We start from the raw sequence: 8,943 nt of genomic DNA, 5'->3' as shown, positions 1-8,943 counted from the left end.
ACCTGGGCCACCGGTGGCTGTTCTCAACATCTGCCCACACGGAGCCCCTCCAGCTTTTCCGTCACACTTTTCTTAGTGCCTAATCTGTCCCTTGGTAAATCGAAGCCCACAGACTTCTTCTCACTGACTGGAGATGGAGAAAAGCTATTGCACCCACACTGCAGCAATGCCTTCCCTATACAGAGACTCAAGCTTCAAGAGAATAAAGAGGGGAGAAGCAGAGGGTCGGTCGGTTTGATCAGTCTTCCCACACCAGCTGAATTGTTTCTAGGCTCCTGCTTTCTCCACTCTGACATAAGAATTGAATAGTACACATCACACAGGCGTGTCTCATGCTTTTCCTACAATCCCCTTCTTTCCACATCTCAGCATCTGCCTGTTTATACATGGGGATGTCCTCGACTCATGCATTCAGTCAAAGTCATTTTCCATGTCCATGTGCCCAAGCACGCAACCACTTCCACGTAACAAACCAGGCACAAAACAACCTCACCAGTGACCTTCGAGCTGCAGGGCTCCCTCCTGAACTGTGCTGGGGAGGACACGACAACCTGCAGAAGCACATGGCAGGGATGGTATGGGTTATACGCCAGGGTGGTTTGGTGATGAGGGCCCTGGCTCTCATCAAACAACTGACAGCTCAGAGAGCAATTCACTCCTCAGAAAAGAGCACCCTGCTCCATTCTGTCTCAGTGATCCTGCAGTAGTGACACCACCAGCTCCAGCCTTTTCCTTCTTGCAGGGCTGCAATAATGAGAACCCACGTCTATGCTTTCAATTCAAGCAACAAGGATGCACGCTTATGTGTACCTCCATGTACCTGTTTTGCTACTCCAGCCTGGCAGCCCACGGCTGATGGTGGAACCCCCCAAGGCAGAGGAATTGCTCCAAGCATCAGAAGCGGCTGCAGATGACACAAGGCAGCCTTGGAGAAGGTCCTTCCAGCACAGATGCAGCAGCAAAAAGTGGTCACATGAAACCCCCTTACAGTCCCAGGCAATGTCTGCTTGACACAGAGGTCTGACGTGTGATTCAAGATGTAGATTGTTTCTTCCCTCCTGGCCTAGAGAGGATGTCAGAGCAGCCCTGAGCAGCAGGAACAGGCAGGAAACCCACAAAAGAGAGAATGCAGAGCTGTGCAGCTCATCAGCCATTTCCTATCTCCTGCAGTGAGTTTTAGAGCTCTCCAAGGGAGCCGAGGCTTGCTGTCCAGCCAGGCAGGATGCGGTACAGGCTGCTTTGAGGATGCCAGTAGTAGGGGAAAGAGGTGAGTGTGAGTCCAGAAGCATTTACCTGTCCCACCCTAAGAGCCTTCCCCACAAGGCACACCAGGGTTGTTCAGGGTGAAGTACAACAGCCACAATTCCCATCCACTTCCCTGTGTTGCGGTGAGGGCCAGCACCCACTCAGGGGCTCAGGAGAAATGTTGTCCACTTACCCAGGCACACAGACAGATGAACACATCCCCAAGTCTGGCAAGGAGCCACAGCAGAGCCAGTGTCACCCACCCCGAGGGGAGTGCTGGGAGCGTGCCCGATCCTGGGGGTCACCATTGGGCTGTGCTGGGGACAGACACCTGTGGGCCAGCTGAAACCTCCAGTTTTGCTCTGTGCTGCGATGCTTTGGGCAGAATGGCTAACACAGTGTATTTTTTCTCATGAGAAAGACAGTTTGCTCTCCCTGTCCGCTACTGAATTGCTTGTAATTATCTTAATTACACCTCTCTCTCCTAATGTCAGGCAGAGACCAGAGACTAATTCAAGGATATTGGCAGAGACGCCCACCACCGTTTGGCTGAGTGGATTGTACAAGAACCTCAGCAGCTCCCTTAATAAGCACAGAGGGAACAGACAAGGAGGAGATGCAAGTCCTGGTGATTAAAGCTGGGGTCAATAAAGACATGAGCAGGAGGACATCACCCCTGAACATGGAGCCTGTCTTCTGTATGGGCTGCCTGCGTTCCTGGGGGCTCCCATGTCTGCTTCTGCATCCTCCCAGCGTGCCAGTTACAAAAACACTGTGATTAGCCTGGAGCATGGCTTGGCATTACTATAACATGGTGTGTGCGTCAGGACAGGTGTCAAAATACTTCCAGATGCCTTTAGAGAAATGAGTACCAACCCAAGCAGAAATAAATGGCCCCATCTGCTCTTACACCGAGTTCATCCTTCCCCACTGACCAAGAGTGTTCAACTTTCAGAGAGCAATAATTTCATTTGAATGAATAATTCTCCAAAAAAAGGAAAAAGAAGCTGTGCTGGGGATAGCAGAGTTGTTATTCTGCTTGATGCTTCTGCGTGGACAAATAATTTCTTTACTTAGGTGCAGTCGGGTAGAAGAGGTAGGTTTCGTTTCAGGGCCCACATGCCTGCCACATACATAACTCTGTGTTAAAGTCACAGCTTTCTGGTCCCATGGAGTGAGTGGTATTGACACCTCTTCTGACGTGCCCTTTCTACTGCCCCGTGAGGTGCCATAAGCACACGCGTGTGCCCACAGCAGGATGCACTGCAGCAGGCAGCTCCTCAGGTTAGTCTGAAGGTACCAGAGCAAGCCAAGTCCTGACAGTGAGAGGCTCAGGTGAGGATCTATAGCTGTGGGGGCAAATGGTGAACTCTTTCAAGATCTGGAGTTGCAAATTTTTGCCCAAGGTGCATCTTTGTCAGCACAAGCCCCTTTTCTCCATCCTCACAATCAGCCATAGCCCCTACACACCAGTGCACTGTGGTCACTGCCTGCTTGGTGCTCTGCCCTATAGCTCAGGGAAACCTTCAGTCACTGATTTTAACTTCATCTCCAGTACCATCAAATGACCATGTGAGAGCTCAACCCACACCTTCCATTTCTTCTTCTGTTGCCTGGCATTCAGCACAGAAGACAGAGACTCCTCAACCCACGCGTGCTTCTCTTCATCTCAGCAGCCACAGGTTAATTTGGGACCTGCCAGTAATAACTGAGCCCATCGCTCATGCTGGGGCCTTGAGCCACGACAACCTTCCTAGCCCTACAGCCCTGACATCCATTCATTCTGGACTGTAGCTACCTGAAAATTCACAGCAGCTTGCACTGCTGCAACAATAAAAGGATCCAAACAGAGTCTATTGCATAGTATCCAACTAGCTGGGCAGGATTCTTTCTGTATCAGGCCCTGCCAGATAAAGACATGCATTTCAAGGGATATCTAAACACATATAAGCACAGGATGTCTGAGCCAAGGGCTGGCAGCCCCCAGTGCAGCCCCATATGCAGGGAGCACTGCCAGCAGCAGCCCTGCACACCCTGCTCCACAAAGCCACGTCCCTGTGCCACAGCACAGCCTGCACAACAGCAGCAGACAGAGCAAGCTGTTTGCACATTTTCTAATATTAGAACATTACACAGTTTGCTTCTAATGAAGTGTTCAACCTGGCTTTGTGGTAGATAGCAAAATCGTGGTGCGGTGTCCTGTACAGCTTCCTGCCCACATCATCCTTCCTGCTCCTGCTAATGGCTCCCAGCTGGCTATTGCCCAAGCCAGTAGCTAAATCTAGAATAGCCCTGATCTTAGTTTAAACTTACTTTAAAGGAGATAATTTTAAAGCTGGGGAAGAGCTAAATGCACACAGTTAAAACAACCTGAGTCTCTCCCCTGAGCCCTGGCTCCACTGAGAGCTGCTGCCCCTGGGCACAGGATCCAGCATGGAGAAGGAGCAGTTCCCTCACACATCACAGCTGGGAATGCTCAGAGCTGACAGCTTGCAGCACGCTCCTGAGGGCTCCCTCAGCCCCTGACCCAGGGAGGAACAAGCGTCTCTGCGGTGTGGGAGATCCAGCCCAGAGCAGAGGGTTGATCCATAGGGGAAGACCACTTTCCTTCACCCTTCTGCCATTGTAGGCTGGAGAACTGCACGATCAAAGCACAATGTGCTCCAGACGAGCTGGGCCCAAGAGAGAGAGGGGGGAGGCCCAGAGATACAGAAGAGATTGCCACAGTCACAGAAGCAGCTGGTAAGGAAGCTCTAGACTTCAAGACTGAATGCTCAAAATCCCTATTTCAGGTGTTCAGAAGTGCTGCTCCACTTCCCGACACAAAACATCTACTGCCCCGAAGATCCATGGTCACTCTGACAGCTTCAGAGCCCAATCTGAGGGCTGATGCTGACACACGTACGTGAAAGTCACACCTCTGCTCCCTACAGCACTGATCCTTGGCTTTGCCTGAGTTCCTTTCTCCCTAGGGAAAAGTCACAAACCAGAGGCAGCCCCCACTCTTCTTCTGCAGCTCTCACTCTTCTGCAGCCCCTTCTTGCAGAGCTATCCCGGCTCAGGGACTCCATACTCTCCTCAGCTTCGCTGCTGCATTGACCAGAGAGTTATCAGGAACCAAGGCACATTAAATACTTTTTTGCAGGCTTACCTCCTCCCTTTGACAGCAGGAATCTTCTTCACTCCTCTAAGTGTTGGATCAAGGCCTGCTATCCCCAGGCAGACAGACCCAGGGGAGCTGCCTAAGACCAGGCTTAAACAGCAGTATTCCCCTGACTTTCTTAGCACAAAACACCTCCCCTCCAAGCAGCACAAATACTCCTCGGGATGGGAACCTCTGCTTTCACCACAACCAATACCAACAGGCACCAGCTTGCCCACAAGCTGATCCAACGCCGCTCACCCCACTTGCTGCACAGAGCCTGTCCCTAGTCAGGTCCTCTGAGACCTCCTTCCAGCAGTGCCCACATAGCAACACTACCTCAGCTCTACTACTGGAGACAAGCTACCTACAGCACAGGCACATAGCCCATTCAGGAGGAGCAGCTGGAGAGGGAGAGCTCAGCAGAGACCATATTGCTTTCCACAACTCCCTGAAAGGAGGTTGTGGCGAGATGGGGGTTGGCCTCTGCTTCCAGGTAACAGCAATAGGATGAGAATGAATGGCTTTAAGTTGCTCCAGGGGATGTTCAGGTTGGATATTAAGAAAAATTTCCTCTCCAAAAGAGCGCTCAAGAACTGGAACGGGCTGCCCAGGGAGGTGGTGGAGGTGTTCAAGAACCATGGAGATGTGATACTCAGGGACATGGTTTACTGCACAGTATTGGTGGTGGGTGGATGGTTGGACGAGATGATCAGGTCTTTTCCGACCTGAATGATTCTATGATTCTAGGGTCCAGCTGGGCTCTTTAGCACAAGCATCAGTAAAATGGTGGAAAAACTAAAATAAGATTCATTAATTACTGCCACACAATGGTAGAACAGAGCTTTTTTTCTTCTGACATAAAATATCCTGTGCTGAAAAATATCAAGTGCTGAAAAATATCAAGTGACTTTGATGAGAGCTATTTTCTATAACCCCACTTTGATTGGCACTGTCCCATCCCTGAGTGCTTGATTAACAGGCCAGAACAATACAAAATCAGAATAACGCACAAGACGTGGGTTAAAACCCCATTAAAATGACTGTGCCACAGATCATTGCTAGAAAGGGAGAATCAGTGCTGAGTGAATGCTGCTTGTGATGGAAGACCCTACCTCGCTCCGCTCAAATGCAGGCATTTGGCATTCAGTCCAGCCATATAACACCGCCTCTTTGTGCTAGAAAAAAAAAAGAGAAGCCCCATTTGCAGGTTGGAATCTCAGATCTAGCTGGAAAACAGAAGTTGCACATGCTCAGACTTAGAATGGGTGCATTTCTTCTCCCTGGCAAGGTGACAGTTGTTACAATTGGCAGCAAATCCTGCCCGTGGAAGTGCTCAAGTTCACGTCAAAAGCTTTCTCAGAGGAAAGCTCAAGGTCAGCCCCAGTGACGGGGCTTGCAGGGGAGCAGGGCCCGCTGTCAGAGCACCGGGCTCTCTGGAGCGAGCTTCGGTCTAGAAATACATCTGGTGGGCAGCTAACCTGAGCAGAAAGGCACTGAGTGGCTCCGTGGCCCTTCTCATGCACTCGCATGGATGTCTGCATTCCCTCTTTGTCTCCTTTGCTTATGGCCTGACTCCCTACACAGGATTTGACCTCAAAATCTCTGTCACTAGTGTGGGCTGACCACACTGATAACCTGAGCAGCATTGCCCACACCGCTGCAAAGTCACAGAGCCTGGTGATCTGCTTAAAAAAAGGAGAAATTGCTCTCACATCTGCCTTGCACTTCCTAACACCCCGTGGCCGCAGCTGCTGAAAGCACTCCATGGTCTCCTGGGGATGTCCAGTGAGAGGGAGTCCCCATCCCAACACATAGTGGGGAAGATGGCAGGTCTGGGACAGAGGAACAGCTGGACCAGCAACAGGAACAGTTAGAGGAGGCAGCAGGCTGAGAAGATCCAGCAAGATGCCAAGTGATTTTAGAGGTCGAGCACCTCCTACACCAGCTCCAGCATTTTGGAGTCCATGTTTCCTTTTGGAGCACAAATCATTTTTGCTCACAGGGCCATGTGTGAGACAGCAACACAATTTTCATCAGCGGCTTAACCAGGTTCTCACTCATGTCCATTTATATCTACCCAGCCACTCAGCAAATAAATGCATAATTTTCTCTCTTGCCCATTTAAGCTTTCAGTCTGCCTGTCTAACCTTCCATCTGCCTGTAACCCACTCAGGCTTCTAGCCAGCCACGTGGGCAGGTGTATTTGCCTTCTCTGCTGCCACTGCCCCTATCCCAGCTCTCATAATCAGCAGCCCAGCAATGAGACAAACGTCATTCCATTTTCCAGGCAACAAACTGGCACACATGAATATCTTCCAGGTGAATTACGGACTCTGCTGATAAGAAGCCAAGAGATAAAACATTCATTTGCCTGAGCTGACACCACAATTTGAATGGTGGTGGAATTAGGCTCTAATTAGATTCTAAGTGATGAGAAGCAGGGAGACACTGTACACTTTGCTGTTCACAGCAATCAGGACAAACAATTCCAATTTCTGGAGAGATTTCCAGCAAACAGAGCTGGCTCTGCCTCCCCCTCAAATACACTGCATGGACGCCTCTGTTCTCCTGAGCACCGAGGCGCTCCCAGGGTGACACACACATGCAATGAACTACAGAGAGGACAACCAAGGAACAGGCTCCGTGTGCATCTATACACATTGTGGACAGAGAAGGAAGCTTTTATATCCGTGCAACACATGCTTAGCCACGATAGTCTGCCAGGAATGGCTGCTCTATGTAGCAAGAGTTGTATTGATACCATGGAAGTTCTCACTGTCCTAGCGGGGACACAGTTTCTCCCCATATCTTACCCAAGCTGGACACAACAAGGTTTCAGGTAGAGACCCCAGCTCTCTCTCTTGGTGGTGTGATGCTGTCCTTTTAACCTGGTGCCAGCCTGCAGCAGGGACCTGCTGGTACCACCCTGTGGGCACACAACAAAGCAAGTGCTGCACAGGCAAAGCTTTGCTCTTGCTTTTCTGATGGGGAAAGATGTCAGCATAGCAGACAGGAGGTAGCAGAGCAAACCGAATTCTCACTATGCAGCCAAGGCCAACCAAAAAGCTTCCTCATGTTGTCCAAATCTGAGATGGAACTGGATGTCTCCAGGGTATGACAGTCCACCACATTCTGGAACCAGTGTAACTGGGGGACCTGCCGTAGAGAGCAGCAATCAGCGATCTGGGTATCAATTGCAAGGATCAACAACTGAGGAATGTTCAGCAAAGAGGTGCATTCAGCAATTCTCTGTATGAAAAGCACAGGGCACCTGGCTTTGAAGCATTCCAATCCCCTGTGGCCTCTCTTCAGGCTGTGGCTGACAGAAAGGAGTATTTACAAGTGGCTCCTCGTGGAGCAATGCATTGCTCCCTTTTTTCAGGACCCAGAGGACTGCCCAAGCTTCCAAGGACTCAGCATCACATCTACACTCAGCCTTGGCCACACACTCAGCTTCCCCTGCCTGCTAGCATGAGGGCAGCAGCAGCACCAACCAGCAATCCTTCCAGATCATTTAATCGCAAAAAAATTGCACAGCACTGAAGCCTGAGCCTCCCTCCTCCAAGTAGGCAGCAATAAGCTTCATAGTGACTCAGTTTCTCTCTTAATGAAAAAATAGCTTCAACAATAGTACCCAAATAGCACCCATAATAGTCCCCTACCTGAGGGACAAGGATCAAAGCTTCCATCCCAGGAATGGCAGGCAGGTTGTCAAAACAAGAGGCACTAGAAGACTAATGTCTGCTAGAGCAAACACCTCGCAAACTGGGCACAAGCTTTGCCCAGGCAAGTTGAGTTCAGAAGTGGGAGGCTCTCTGCGGCCCAGCAGCAGCCTCCAGTAAACCTCCTCCCTCCTTCTCAGCAGCATCAGGGAGATGGGACCAGACAGGCATGAAACGCCACTTGACTGTGACTCCATGGAGCACAAACCTGTCAAATCAGCTTGCCTGCTGTCATTTCAGATAACACAAGCGCTGTCGAGCCTGAAGTATGAGTGAGCAAAATCCCTGTCTTGGTCCCTAGGAAGCAGGGCTCGTCTCAAGGAGGCACAGACCTTGTTCCAGGTGACCGGGCAGCGTGGCTGCCAGCACTTGGCTCTGTGACAGGCAGGCATAGCCCTTGGGTGCCTTTTCTCTTTGGCACCAGACCAGCACATGTTGCTGGGAAGCATCATCCTGTGCGTATTTCTGCGGCACTGTGAGCAGAAGTGTTCTGACCCTAAACCCAGCTTCTGAACTGAAACCCGGCCTGTGGCCCCACGGTGCCTTCCTGAGAACAGGTATGCCATCCACCTCCAGCAGGCTGGGCCACACAACCAAAGAATGAAGCCAAAACCATTGTCAACACCATTAACTAAGGTTATGACAGTTACTACCACCTTGTAAACTGGAGTCAAGTCTTCATCCAAACTCACATTATCCCAGGATAGCTCATCTTGGCTTAAACCCACATCTTTGCCTCATGCAACTCGTCCAGTCCTACCCGTGCTCCATCAAAATGACTCATTCCAGCAAACTACTTCAGCTATGTGCTTTTTTTATAAATTATGACTG

Source organism: Numida meleagris, chromosome 13 (genome assembly GCF_002078875.1).
Source record: "Numida meleagris isolate 19003 breed g44 Domestic line chromosome 13, NumMel1.0, whole genome shotgun sequence".
In the NCBI taxonomy this organism is placed as follows: Eukaryota; Metazoa; Chordata; class Aves; order Galliformes; family Numididae; genus Numida; species Numida meleagris.
The sequence above is the reverse complement of the archived record's forward strand: the minus strand, read 5'-3'. Positions refer to the sequence as shown.